Raw genomic sequence first — 14947 nt, 5'->3', positions numbered from 1 at the left:
GCAATGAGCCAAAAAAAAAAGGAAGTGTCACTGATTTATAAAGCAGAGTGTAGACGACAAGTATGTATTTACTGTATGTCAAGCTGTAAATTTGCCCAATCTACAAGTGGTGACATCTGTTGAACACCTTGTTTTTAAAACGATCCTGGAATCAACCCCACTTGTGCCACCTGGCTTGTTTTTTGGCTTGTGTTTGGGATGCATGTCTGAATTTGACTGAAATATAAGCATAACTTTTAAACATTAAATGTTACTTTTTAAGTTATACTTTAACATAAGTGCACACTGATCATTTTCTAATACTCTTGCTTTAGCTAATGGACCAAAATTGCTGTGCAGTAGAATTATGCGGTGTGTGTGTGTGCTTCTCTCTACCCATCAAATGCTTTAGGCTATAGATTGTTAGGTTAGAGCCATAGCTGGGGTTAGGCTCTGCAAATTCCAGACAAGGAGATGGGGGTTGTTACACTGAAGAAAGCAGGAGAAGGTCTGCTAAGGAGGCTCAAACAAGAGCCCAAAATTCCCTTGGGAAACCTTTAAGGGAAACAGAGGCACACTATTTAATTGCCTGTACAACTGGTCGGCTATGTGACAGCTGTGCTAAGTGATTTTGTGTTGTTTTTTTACTGAAGTGGGAGTTTGGTGGGTTTGTTGAGGACTTACTGGTTGAATTTTAAGCTACTATATGGTGGTACTTCTTAAATAGGATGGTTGCCTCTGCTGTTGTATAGAGAAGTCAGTGAATACTTCTCTAAAACTATATACTTTATACAGCCTTTTCATTAGCAAGTCAGTGTGATTCTAGGACGTATTGATGATCTGTTCTCTGACTTTTACTAATCTGTTTAACAAAGGATGAGCTGTTATGTCAATTAAATCTACATCACATTTCAAGGGTGAGAGTAGTAATTGAGCAACTGTCCAATAACATAAAATGCTTTCCTTTTTACCACGAAAAATATGAACTTGAGACCAGTCTTACTAATCAGGGTTCTCATTTTTTAACCAGTAAGCCAAATAAATCAAAAGATTAGTGTTTCCAACTGACTGTAGGTATCATAGGTCTTATAGTTTCCATAGTACATTTATGTTATTAAAAATTTTGTATGCTTTCTGCAGCACACTCAAAATGAAAGTAAATGATTTAACATACTATATATAGGCTATATATATATATATATATATATATATATATATATATATATATATATATATATATATATATATATATAACAAAAAAGGAAATTATATCTGATGTTTTTAGGATGTTATAAAAAGTAAGCGGATGGAAAATAGGTGGCACTTGAATATTCAGGGTCTGTGAAAGGCAGTGCATCATTTTTTTGCACTTTAGAATATTTCAAGAGATCATTTCAGTAGAACACTTGTTGTCTGTGTCCCTGTTTGGAAACAATTCTGTTAAAACAACCCTCAAATATCCTCCCAGTAAAAGCAGAATTCCAGTGTGAGCCAGAAGGCCAGAGAAATATCATTGTTATGGTAATGTCTTATTTATTATCTATGTGCTTCAACTTTAGCTGTTTTCTGCTGTTCTTGCTGGCTTTTAGAGGTAAAATCATGAACTGCACAGTTTGCCCATTTCATTTGTGAAGTATTGCAGTGGACCTGCAGCTGTAAAGGATGTCTGGTCATGGAGATGGGCCGGTATACCGTTCCCACTACAAACTACGGTTAAAAATCTGATGGTATCAATACCGCAAGAGCTGCATTTTACCTGACTGACAAACTCCCGCATAAAGATCACACACATCCCATTATTCCTCTCTGGTCAGCTTCAGCTCTGCTGGTGTTTGTTAGTAGTGATGTGTGTGTGTGAAATGTGTAGAGTGGCAGTCGGCATTTGTGGCCTGTAAGAACCCAGTGTAACTGTCATGTTCTATGTGCGTTTACAAATTTCTCTGCTTTTAAAAATGAATTTAACTGTTAAAACCCAGCAGATAACACTTACAACAAAGCTCTTGCACTTCAGAAATCAATCGATTAATTTCATCAGGAAAAATTCATGAATTCTCAAAGTATAAATGGGAATGTAGAATTGAAGAGACACTGAGCTACATTTAAAGTAATTTCCAGTCAACTGTCTTAAACAGCTTTTGTTTACAGTGTTTAAACTGTGTAGGTGTTATTTCTGATGCAGAGTCCAACAAAGCTGCAGTATACAGATAACAGTAGTACTAATAGTAGATATTGACCATCATTGTCATAATACTGTTTACTGTGATGTTTTTGCCCACGATAATTGTAGCGTGAAAATTTGAAACTAGCACATCCGTATCTGGACAAGCAGGGTGTGATTGTGGCTGCTAATTTTAGCATGCATGGCTAACTATCTGCCTACCTACAGTCTTAACCTTCCTAAGCTGCAAAGATGTAGCCTAATATCAGCTAAATACAGTATTTTATGGGCCTATAGGTCACAATAGAAATAGTTCTTGTCTGACTTGCACATTTGCTGCATTTCTGCCAGTCCAGGACCTATACTATAGAATTAAATAAGACAGTGTCTGAAGCCTACCTGCTTTCTGAGTAGACAAAAAGATGCTCTATCTATATTGAAGATTAATCTTTGTCTTCTTGGCCCTCTGCCTAACTCTCCATACAATGTCCCTGAAATCCGTTATGTAGGTTTTGAAGGAAAGTGAGTGTTAACAAAAACATTTAATTTGATAATGTCTCGGTCACAATTTTTTGAAGAGATGTGTTTTCACTGGGCAGTGAAAGACAAAATAATAAGTCAAATGTCAACTAAGTTTATATGACATTCTCTCTTAATACTGTCCTGTCCATGCTTTGGCATTACAGCCATGGCTTGCTCTCATTGCTCATCCAGAACACTGCCAGTTTATTTTAAGGTCCAGGCCATTCATGCAGCATCTCTGGTTTGCTTCAAAACAAGTTTTCTACTTCACTGGACTCCCCTATGCCACTCATGTAGCCCTGCGTGATTTGAGAACTTCACAGATGAAGACATCTGATCACCACAGTGATGATGAGTGGACATGACAGGGATTTGGCTACTCATTTGGTTAGATAAAAGAAACTGATGAGAAGTGTAATCTGTCATTGTCCACCTTGTGCATTTAATAGTCTAATATAGCCTCTGAGAGCTGTGGCTGACATAGTGAGATAGCTGGTGTAAGCTGGTGGCTTAAATCAGTGGCAGACAGTGTGACAGGTAACCTGACTGTGTCTGTGATTAAGCTTGACTAAACACATCTCACAGTGGCTTGATGAGGATATGTGTGCTGTTACTTTAAGACAAAGCTGTAGACGTGATGAAATATGTTATTCTCACAGGAAAATAAAAACCTATGAGCTTTTATGTGGAAAGATTATACACTACAGGCACATACTTACCACTGATTTTGCCAGGAAATACACTGTGTTTTGCTCGATGGGCATGGTTTTGTCAGCATATTATTCTGATTGTAGATGGGGCAGTGCAAAACATTAAACAGTATGCTGCCATTACAGCATATGGGTTTACACTCGCAGCTGAGGCTGTTGGATGAACTCCTAACTCATTCTCTTTCTCTCTCTCATCCCTTCTGCTTCTTCATTCCCTCTAGCTACAAGTTGTGTTTACCCCCTTCTCCATTTTCCTTCCTCTCTTTCAGACTCTGACAAAAAGTATGTTGGCAAACCTTGCCTTGCCATCTTTTTAGTTAATAATGTCAAGGTTTGAAAGATTTAGATCTGTCCAAAAGAAGTCACATATTACTATATAGTTTGCTATATAGCATTATAATATTATACCCTATAAAGTGGAGGTATCCTACAATGCTATGTAAAAGCTTGGTCTCTAGCCAAGTGCCATCTACTGTCATGTGTTATGCATGACCTAAATGGTGCCCAGTATAGTTTTAAAAGACTGAACACACAACATAGTCTTCTGCATAGGGTTTTCTATATTGTGAATGGTGACAGACAATGATTATGGGAGAAGCCTTTGTTTGTGATTTTGACATTCTTTGATATGTAGTCTAATTCATGCTGTATGACATTCCACTATGGAAACATAAAGCCCCTTTCACACATGCAGTCTATCCCTGAAATGTTCAGGAACATTTCCAGCAGGGATGGATATTCAGGGAATTCTGTACCGCCAATTTCCCACCTCAAGACCTAGTAACATTTCAGTGAAAATGCCGGTAAAGCTGTGTTGTGAATGAAAGCAGTAACATTGCAGGGACAAGCACGTAAAGTGTTATGTCCGTCTGACGAAAGACGCTTTCACGTGGAGCGAGCAAACTAATCACAAGACTTGACAAACTTTCTCATATTATGGATAAAAAGTACACTAAAATATGTTTCTTAAAACATTTGAGGCAAGAAATAGTGAACGCAGTTAACAGAATCTTGATTCATATTTGATCAGGACTGCCTAGTTTGAAAGTTTGAGTTGAGTTATGTGAGTTTCGCCTTCTTCTTCTGTTGAGTTTTATGGAGTTTGGCATCCTTAAGTGTTGCATTACTGCCATCTATTGGACTGTCCCTTGCTCCATCTATTCCGGTGTTGCCATGGCATGTACGAAAAGACGCAAGATGGAAATGTTCCTGAATGTAGCTGCATGTGTGAATAGTGAAAATTAAAGGTTATTCCAGTAATTTACTGGGAACTATATGTGAAAGAAGCTTGTGTTTACCATGATTTGAGTTCACAGTACACCCCATTAGAATATTTCTTAGTATTACGTGTTTAAGAAGAATGTAACTGTGAAGCAGGTTGACCAGATGTCACAATTTTTAAGTATTTGTTCTGGCATCCCAACATCTTTGTGTGGATAATTAAACTGAATATAAGTTTTATTTTTTTGAAAAGATAAAATTAAATTTGTTGCCATGGCAGAATTCAGTCTATATCAAGATACTATGATCACATAATACCACTGCACTGAACAGAAAAGAAACACATTCATACAGTTTCTTGCCCACACAGCTACAGCATCTTAGTGAATAGGACAAATCAAAGGAGAGAAAATGTATTAGAGCTATACATCTACTGGCTGAATGGTAGAGATCAGGTTCTTGCACACATATTATTGACATGAAAAGACAACGTTCAAGCGCTTTTGGCCTGATAACATGTTACTACTCCTCTGTCCGTTGGTTAGATAACTATGTTATGTTATTAATAAATTACTTTTGAATCTGCTTTTGATTTGCTTGTTTTGCAGAGCTAGGATGTCATGTATTTGTTGAGCTCTAATTTGAACTCTCCAAGTTGTGTGTAAGTGCATTTCCCAACAGCTAATTTACTGCACTGTCAACCAAAAGCTGCTGTTAAAGCAGGAATTTGGAAACTAAAAAACTAAAGTCTTCATTTCACTTTGCAAAGTGAAGTTGTCAAGGGCTTCTAGTTAATTTCCACATAAGTTAAAGTTAACATCACTGGGTGAGAATTTTACTCTACATTGTTGAATCATTTTCATGATGAGAACCACTAAAACTTTCATACACCACATCGATTGTTTTAACCCTTGGGTTAAACAGCACTGTAAAGTGTGGTACAAATGTATTATTATATATTAACTGTTACAAGGGAAAGGAAGGCTGACTTTGAGACAGAAACACGGCACATATTTAAATATACAGAACACAGTATGTAGTTGGGTTACTGGAATAAGTCCAAGTGTTTTTTCCTCTGTTCATGGAGAGGAGATTGTGTACAGCGTAATGATGATCATTTAACAAGACTAGAGCTTGTCTACTCAGCCAGTGATGGGGAAAGGCGGGTGAGGGTAATGTTGCCCCAGCACTGCCACATAGTGTGACCTCAATTATTCCATATTGTCATGACAGTTTGGCATTGCACGTGTCGAGTGTAACTGTTTCTGCCACTTTTTATTAATAATGCATCTCTAGTTCCCAGCAACTGTCAGGGTTTTGTTACACAGAGAGAGAGTGATGCTAGGTTGCTTTGACATATTAAGCTACTGACATTTAAATTCCTTCAACTTGAAGTGATACATTATCATTTGGACCTGGATGAAAAGGACATGTTTGGCCACTGGAGAGGGACCTTTGCCACGTCCCCATAGTTAATTTTTTCTGTGTATCTCGGTATAGTTTCCCAGTCTGTGCTCTAAAGCGTTTCTCTTACACTTTGCTTTCTCCTTGCTGAATACTCTTTCCCGTTTTTTTTTCCACCTTTGCAGTCTATTGTTCCCGTTTGTGTCCTGTTTTCTCTTGACTGCTCACTCTCTCCTACTCTCACTGTCATTTTGCCTTGGGCATCTACAGTGAGTGGCAGAGTTTTCCTTTATCCCTTTTCCTCTGTGCCTACATAGATGCCTCTCATTTTAAACACATTTTAGGTTGAGTGGACCATCTACCCTGCCTCCCTATTACTATTATTAGTCATATGAAAATGATTATTGGTTTCAAGTTCACTCTCTAATGGGGATACCAGTGGAGATTTTACATGACCTCTAATTTATGCTGGGACAGATGTATAAAACATTGGAAATTATATTATACCCAGAGGGTGAGAATATAATGTAGGTCCGGGGGTGGGGACGTAACAGACAATGTAATGGAATGGCCAAAAGTAGGGCTTTTTGTCCATACTTTTGAAAAAAAATGGAAGTGGATTGAAAGTGGCTAGACCTAATGTGAGACCAGTGTGAAAATGGTTCAATTTATCTAGTTGTAATCTCATCTAAATGCATAATTAAAACAAATTACACTCCACACAATGTAACAGGGATAAGATTTAGTGTCCCCAAGGCTTTTCGTATATTTACAGCCTCCATAAAACACTGGTCTGTCAGTAACAGCCCGTCAGGCAACGGCTCCCAGACTTGGCCCTTGATCTTTAGCTGGTGAATTCTAGTCTTTTTGATTGGCTTCGCTGGCAGGTAGATGAGATGCATCCCTTTTTTTGCAACAGTTAAGCAGGATAAGGAATGCTATGGTCTCATAAATGGATATTTTGTGATACTACGACTGAAGTCTAACTTGCCCCTTTTTCACAGTGAATGAATTAAACCCATGAAAAACATGCTTGCTGTTCTTATGAGCTTGTGTGCACTTTTTGCTATTAGATGATTTCATTGGCAAGTATGACAGCCTTTCTCTCTACATGTTAATACATATGTATTCCTTCAGATGAATATTTGATTATTGACTGGACTAATCCGTCCCCTTTTGTTGTACAGTCTGAGGCACAACGTGTTGTCAGTACGATGCAGTAATAATTTAAGTGCAATTTTCCCTCCATCCTAAAAAGCTCTCTGTTTTGACCCTTGAGATTACTTAATTCCTCCAAATATCCCTTTTGTGCACACATGGCAGATGTGGTGCTGCATAAAAATCTGATTCATCTTGCATTCTTGTTTTGAACTTGAGTATTTAAGAAAAGGTTAAAAAGGACATTTTTGAGAAAATCTTTTGATGGATTTCTATTAATCTTTTCTAGTTTTATTACAACAGAGTTCAATTATGCAGAGTTCTTCATAAGTGCCGGCTGCTGGCCAAACAGCTGAGTACTCATTTAAGTACAGCCGGCTACTTTATTATATTCATTTTTGATTCTAATAAAATAGTTTTGATTAACAAGTTGCAATTAGCTAGGCTTGTACATTTACAACCACTAGCCTCCACTTCAAAATAATGAAAGCACAATGATTGAGAAATGTGCCTGTATCAGTCCCGCCCTCACATGCTCTATATGAGTGTGTGTGCACTCAGCTGAGAGGCTGTATCCTGCTGAGTAGAGAGCGGAGAGTCGTCTTCAGTGTTTGACAAATATTAGCGAAATAATTGACAAAACACATTAAGAATTGCATTGATTGCACAGACAGGGGACATCCTCATTAGACGAGCTACTTCAGAAAATATCAGAAAACACTGGTGGCAGCAACTTGATGATTATACAGTAACTATTAAAAAGTCCATTGGAAGCGCTGCATTTTCCATATACGCCACACAGACAATAATGGGTTTAATAAATGAATGAACAAATCAGTTATCTTTATTTACATTGCGCTTTTTACAGCAGAGCCATCTCTAATACGCATTGCAAACACACACTAAAACAGGCAATGTTGTCAAAGTGACAGGCCGATGTCCTGAGGAAAATGCAGACTATGCCTCAGCCTCACACTCAGGATGATGGAGAAGATGAAGATGACTAGAAATTGAGTTGATTGAGTAGATTTACATGATCTGAGTCAAGTGATTCATGTGTTTTGTTTTAATTAGTTTTGGCATAGGTTTATTTTATAAATAATTTAGAACCAATACATAGGCTAGATAAGACAAGGGATTAAAAAGATTTTCCCCCTTAAAATAGCCTTGTTTATTTTTGTTGAATAAGAATGCATTTATGTTTTACTTATGTTTTCTACATAAACCATCATTGTGGCATGTCTTGATAAACCTTACAGTGAAGGTGTTAATAAATAAATAAATAAAAAATAACAAATAAGGACTAATGATTCTTAATTAAAAAGAATTCTGATCAGTCAGGAATAGATGTGGTTTTAAATATTAATAGCTATTTATAGCTATTTACCATTACAATAATTCACTATATGTTTACAATTGGGTAGGCAAACTCATTAAAATATACAATAATTAAGATCAGAGTATATGATGGAATAGTGGCATTAGAATGTGCCAGAGGCCACCAAATTTGGCTTTTATAGATTTATAGAGGACTTTTTTTTAGGTACAAAAACTAATAAAAGTATTAAACAACAATTGAATTTTGTCCATATAATGGCAATGGATTAAAAGTCAGAAGAACAAAGCTATTACAATTCATCTTCTCGGTACTATGAATCTGTACACTAAATTTCACCACAAACCATCTAATAGTTGTCAAGACATATCAATAAAAAACTAAAAAGTCAACCTCATGGTGTCTCTAAATGAAAAGTCTGAGGTTCGCCAAAGCTGTTGGAATGGATCATATAGGAACCTTGAATATCTGTTGTAAATTTCATGGCAATCCATCAAATATTTGTAGAGATATTTCACTCCGAGCCACAAATGTCGACCTCATGGTGGCACTTGAGGAAAATTCAGAGGTTCACCTAAGTCAGTTAAACCTCTGGGGATCACGAATGTCTGTACAAAATTCCCTAGCAATCCATCCAGTAGTTGTCGAGTAATTTCAGTCTGGACCAAACTGGTGGACTGACCCAGCAAACCAACATCCCTGGAGCCATGCCACTAACACGGCAAAAAACATGAACACATTTACATGAAAAGAGAGATATTAAATATGTATTGTGTTCCTACAATGCATGCATTGCAATGCATGTATTTTTCATCATCACCATATGCACAAATCAAATAAAACCAATGACAGCTTTTTTATGCTGAATATTAATACTGACCTGCCAACCTGTACACATTTTGTGTAGCGGGAATGCATTTTGACATCAAAGTAAGCTGGTACAAGTTGTTACGTTAAGGTATGCCAGTTGTCTTTTTTTTTTTTTTTTGCACCTAAGTAATGAATAAATATAGCCGAGCCAATCGAAACATGAAACTGGCATAATTGATTCTTCTCCTACCAATAAACTCTACTAACAGAAAACGACTAATAATGGTTTTACCTTGTTCAGTAGTTTTTATCAGTCCTGCTACACTGTGTGGACCTGGAAGTTGCTGCAGGAAGCTTCCCAAATCAGTAAAGCCCATGTATTTCCCTTTCATCTGTCAAGCTCTCAGTTATGTTTGCTTGCTTGTGAGATTATATTGACTGGAAAGTCCTTATTTTTCTGAACGGAATGAGCAATAGCACTCACCAGTTTGATAGCGATTTGACTGACAAAACAGGCGTTATAACAACAAATGCTTGCGAATCAATAGCGCTAATGTTAGCTAAAGGTGTAGCTAACAGGTTCTTGCTAACTTTGGGGCTACATAACGTGTTGCTGTCTTTTCAACCACTGAACGCTGACAAAGATGTTTTCATTACTATAACTTTATCAGTTTGCAGTGTAGGGTGCACATTAGCTAGCAGTAAACTAAGGGAAGGCTCAGCCTTCTTTCTGCTGTCTCTTGTTATATGTACACATGAGAACTAACCTTGCCAGCTTCTCACTGAGGATGCTTTGAAGTGAGGAGAGGAAGAAAGGAAAAGTCGCCATGAGATGCTGAAAGAACTGAGGGAGAGAGCTCTGTTTGTGTGTATGTGTATTTATGTGTGTGTGTGTGTCTGTGTGTGTGTGTGTGTGTGTGTGTCTAGGAAAATTTCAAGGAAAGGAAACACCCCTCATCACAACTTAAGTACACAATATGTAATATATCTGATTATGTACAATAAAGCATTGCTTGAACAGCAGTGATTCACATCTGATGCATCTAAGTTGCTGAAGTTGGACTTGCTGAAAAATTGGCAGGTCTGTTAATACACTTTTGAGGCTGTTTGTTGTCTGATAAACATTGTTAAAAATGAAAAGAAAACCAGGATTACAATCTGTTGTTTGCAGGTGTATTCAGCCAGGGAATTACATTGACTTGAAGGTGAGAGAAACTGAATTGAAATGAATAGAGCTGTGATGAATGTCTCTCACTGGGAGCCAAACCACATCCATGCATGTTTTAACACATGCACTGACATGCAGATACTCAGCTGTAACAAGTCCCTCTTGTTTTCATCAGACATGCCACTGACCTTGGTAAGAGTAAATAACTGTGTTCACAACTCTGATAATAAATGACAAAGGAGAATGGAAATTGTATTACTTCTATATTATTAATGAAATACAGCCAATTAAAAAAATAATACATGTAGAAAAGCTCTTGAACTCCTTTTGAATTGTATGCATATTTTGTTTTTACTCTATTTTTCTAACTTGAGTGTGTTCAACACATGCTCAAGATTTTTATATATTTATGTGAAAACTTCCCATTATCTACGCCGTATATCTTGTTGAGGGTCCAGGGGACTGGAGCCTATCTAAGCACACATTGGGCCAGGTTGCCACTCTATAACAGGACCAACAATGTACAAACACATTCAAACTCAAGTTCATGATTACTGCCTGTATGTGTAGAGTGTTTCCAATTCACCTCACCTGCATGCCTGAAGCACCAGGATGAAAACTAAGTAGACATGGTGAAAACATGAAAACTTGATATAGAAAAGTCCCAGTCTGTACTCAAAGAAACAGTTTCTAGCTGTCGGGTATACATGCTAACCTCTGGATGAAATCATGCAGTTTTGGGAGCTTTTCAGAATAGGGCTGTGAAACATTGACATGTGTATTGTTTGTCATCAATTTATTGGCTGGGCTGGCCACAAACCAGCCCTATAACCCTGAATGTCTGTCACTGATTGACCGACTGACTCATTGAGTGATGAAGTTACACTATTGATTGGCCGGTACAGAGTTGGAGTTTCCCCATTGGCCATTGCTCGTTCAAAATGAATCGGCCTCAGGGGGGCGTTTACAGCGGAGCCCTGAGGGCAGCTCACTCTCAGTGCAATCCCGAAATAAGTCTTAAAAACACACATTTAGCGACCAAAGCATCTCACATTGAGGCTCCAACACTGCAAGAGCACCAACCCATGGATACAAAGAGATGTGAGGGATCCGTTTTACCAGCCTGCACGGTGACAAGCAGCTAGTTAGAATGGCTAGCATCATTAGCATAGCTGTGTGTAGCCCATAGACTGTATAAAAAATAAGGTGTAGCCGTGGTATTTGGGGTTTATCGGCTGGGCAAGTGACAGGTGTGCTTACGGTGTTTTTGTGCTCTGAAAGACATCACGGCACAGATGTTAAAGTCACACAGCTGACAGACTGTTAGCCTAACACGCTAATCCTACATAAACACATAGATGAGACCATATGTTTACAGACATCTGCAGATAGAAACAGATGAAAGCAGGGGGAGTTAACAGATTATTAAAGTAGTTATAATTAAAAATAAATTTTCTTTCAAATCAAACATCCCAAGATATGAGTGGAAAGTATTGTTCTTGCAACTGCATTTATAAGACTTTTTTTTGACTCAAACGTTGCTTAACCATGTCATGTGATATGCTACTTCAGTACACTTTGACAACAAATATTACTGGGACCACTACAGAAAATTGCAGATGAACATTTCATATCCAGGAATTCACATTATACCCTACCACTGACTATCCTTGTAACCAACTGGCCACAATTTCACACATTGACCATACACAGTCCAGCCATACACTAGGTTTTCACCTAGTCTTGTTGTGTATTACTTTTGAATTGCGATTCACAGTTTTGGCCCTGGGTTGGAGGCAGCAATGACGGACTGCCCATCTGGAGTGCAGGGATTGTTCCCAGTTGGCTGCTTTACAACTGGGCTAATGCATCACAAAGAGGAAAACTAAAACAAAGTTAAATAAATGGGGTCTGTGGCTCTGACAACTGACCCCAGTGAGTGAGCCATTCTAGCAATTCGTAGCATTAATCTTCAAAGCTGTGTTGTGCTGCTGCTGGAAAGACTGTGGATTTTCAATGTCACTTCTGTTGGTCCTGGGCTTACCAGTATTTGCATCAACACCTTTTGCATTGCTTGTTAAAATAGTCACAGCTGTATTTGCTGTATAGGCGGCTTTAATCATGTCTGTTTGCTTTAAATTTTGTATTGTGGAGTTCAAGAGTTATTTGAGTCTACCGCAGACTTTTCTCATGTTCTTGACATGAGGAAAGGTGCATTTATTTAGAATCCAAAGAATGGAGTGAAGATGTTGATGACGATGTGCTCTTTCTTCATGTGTGAAGTGAAGTTGCAGTCTTCTACAAAAAGAGTAACAGGGAAGTTAAGCATTTTTCATTTCTTTTATGGTTTGCCTTTCTCTCTATTGTTTGCACTTGGACCCTTCAATGATATGGTTGAGGAATGGCTTCAAATGTGCTAAGCAATAAATATACTAGGGAGGTATTTGCTGAAGAGAGTCCTTCCTAGTAAGCATTTTCTAGATTTATTGGATAGCCATATCAGCCTATAAAGTTTGCATCTTTCGACACTCCAAACCGCTTGATGTAAGCTGAATACACATGAATGATACATCTAAGTAAACTGGTATACCTGAAAGTTACTGTCTGACTGTTATTCTCTTTCTTTGGTGCCCATTAGGCTTGTTATGTGATCTTTTTGACAAACTGGAAAGGCTTGGACTAGAGGTGTCCTGATAGTTGTTGTGCTTTGCTCCCCAGTCTGATCAGAATAATAAAATATTAAATATCTGCCATTACCAAGTGCCAATTTGATACTTATCCCTATACAATACAGCTACACAGTGTACAATACCAAAATTAGTAAAGCCAATCCAATTAAGACACAATCAACAGCAGAATGGCTCTACTTTAAGAGGATATTGCCTGAATCACAACTTCCTTTTTAAAGGTTTCTCACTCCACTTTTACTGTACTATCCCTATTCCATAGGGTGAGGAGGAGGGTGGTGGTGGGGATCAGCACTGCAGCATCCCCCTTTATCACCCAAACTCCCACTTCGACAAGTTGTTGACTAGATTCTACATGCATAACTTGTAACTGCTGCATGTGGAGTAGAGACTCCGATCTGTCTCTGCGGTGCATGTTTATTAAAAACAAAGCATCACAAATGATGTAGACTCAACTCAAACTTTAAACAGTTTTGCAAAGTTCGTTGCTTAGTACCTCTAATAGTTTGAGTTCACCAATGTTGAGAAAGATTGTCCAATAAGCACATGGAAGGTACACAAGCTGCTGCTGGTCTCCACTGGATGTTATATCTATGAGTGGGTCACTCTAAAAATATATATCCTGGCAAAAATATCTGCTTAAAGAGTTTGACTTACCGGATGATAAATAGGTGTTGTCTCCCTTCCTGCAATATATTTACCATGTAAATGTAATAGGTGGAAATTGTAATTCTTCACACAAATGGGTAATTCAGTTTTGACTTAGCCTGCTTCAGTGACATATGGAGAGATGACTTTGATCTTAACATTGTTACAGACAATTCACAGTGGATGTGGGTAAAATCAAATTTATGCTGTGGTCATTAATATATCCATGAATATAATGCAAAATGCTGGGCTACTGTGACTTCCCTGGTGGATATAACCCAGGAAATATCACCTGCTTCAGTGTCTCAAACTGCTACATGGTAGAATTTGTAGACTTGTCTTTATTAACATGCTTACAATCTGCTGAATTTGAAAACATAAAGCTGCATTTGTGCAGGTAGTTTCTGCCATGTTCACACTGCTAAATCTCTGGGGTATAAAGCTAGCATTTTAAAAGCCCATTTATTATTATTTGTTGTTCACCCTTTTGATGATTTCCTAATCTGTAGCTGTTAGCCCACTAACACTTACCTTACCATACATGATCTAGTTAATCAAAGTTGTTTTTTTAATTTTTGGTCAGTTCAGTTCTCATTTAACCTCTGGCAATGTCAACCAGTCAATTTGTCTGAGATGCTACAGTTACTCTTAAGTATTTATTGCAGATCTTATACAACAGAGGACATACTGGTTTCTTTATCATTGTTAACCTTGCATTGATTGTTTTAGTATAAATTTGGATCAATGAGTTGCCACAATACCAATCCCCAGAAGAAAAATATACTCCAGTAGAACATTAACTTACAAGTGTCTGCAAACACCCCAGTCACTAATAGGCACCAAATCCATAATCTTAAATTGTAAAAGTTTGTGTCTGTGGCATATTGTTTTTTTTTATCTTTGTATGACAAAGTAGTGCTGAAATACTAAGTTGATCAATCAGTTTTTCAATATAGTCATTTTATCAAGCCAGAAACATTTGCTTAACCCTTTCTCTGTTTTATATAAATATTAAAGTGATACCTTGTCTGTGAACAGAACTAGCAATTTGAAGACATAACCCTATGCTCTGGGAACTTATGATATATTTTTCTAACATTGAAAATAAATTAAAAATTAATTGATAATTAAAATAATCCATGGTTG

The 14947-nt window shown here is 37.6% G+C and overlaps 1 protein-coding gene across 2 annotated transcripts in view; it reads left to right on the top strand.

Moving 5' to 3' along the window:
• The window catches only part of ctnna1 (catenin (cadherin-associated protein), alpha 1), an 86568-nt gene that overhangs the window by 20163 nt on the left and 51458 nt on the right, over positions 1-14947 (top strand). The window lies entirely within an intron of this gene.

The sequence above is a fragment of the Thunnus albacares genome, chromosome 10 (assembly GCF_914725855.1).
Source record: "Thunnus albacares chromosome 10, fThuAlb1.1, whole genome shotgun sequence".
NCBI classification, from domain to species: domain Eukaryota; kingdom Metazoa; phylum Chordata; class Actinopteri; order Scombriformes; family Scombridae; genus Thunnus; species Thunnus albacares.
Note: the sequence above shows the minus strand (reverse complement) of the source record. Positions and strands in the feature narration are given on the sequence as shown.